This window comes from Penaeus monodon, chromosome 27, assembly GCF_015228065.2.
Source record: "Penaeus monodon isolate SGIC_2016 chromosome 27, NSTDA_Pmon_1, whole genome shotgun sequence".
NCBI classification, from domain to species: Eukaryota; Metazoa; Arthropoda; class Malacostraca; order Decapoda; family Penaeidae; genus Penaeus; species Penaeus monodon.
Genome location: NC_051412.1, coordinates 20591262 through 20591785, shown reverse-complemented (window position 1 = coordinate 20591785; position 524 = coordinate 20591262).

Here is a 524-nt window from a genome sequence, read left to right as displayed (position 1 = left end):
CATCACTTCCCCTTCTCCCCCCCCCTTCTATCTATTCCTATTACTACTACTTCTTCCATTTATGCCTATTACTCCTCCTTCCATTTATTCCCATTACCTCTCCTCCTTCCATTTATTCATATTACTCTTCTTCTCATTTATTCCTATTACCTTACTCCTCTCATTTATTCCTATCAGCTTACTCTTCTCATTTATTCCTATTACCTTACTCCTCTCATTTATTCCTATTACCTTACTCCTCTCATTTATTCCTATTAGCTTACTCCTCCTCCCTCCACTTATTCCTATTACTCATCTTCCTTCCACTTATTCCTACAACTCCTCCTCCTTCCATTTATTCTCATTCCTCCTCCTCCTCCCATTTATTCCTATTACTCATCCTCCAATCATCTGCTCTCCCTTGCCTCCCTCGCCACGGGGACTATGTATATGGGCTTGGTTTATTGCCTGCTCGTTGGCTCTCCTCCATGACGCTAGGCCTAAAGACTTACGAGTGATAGCTCGAGAGGGGAGAGGGGGGAGGG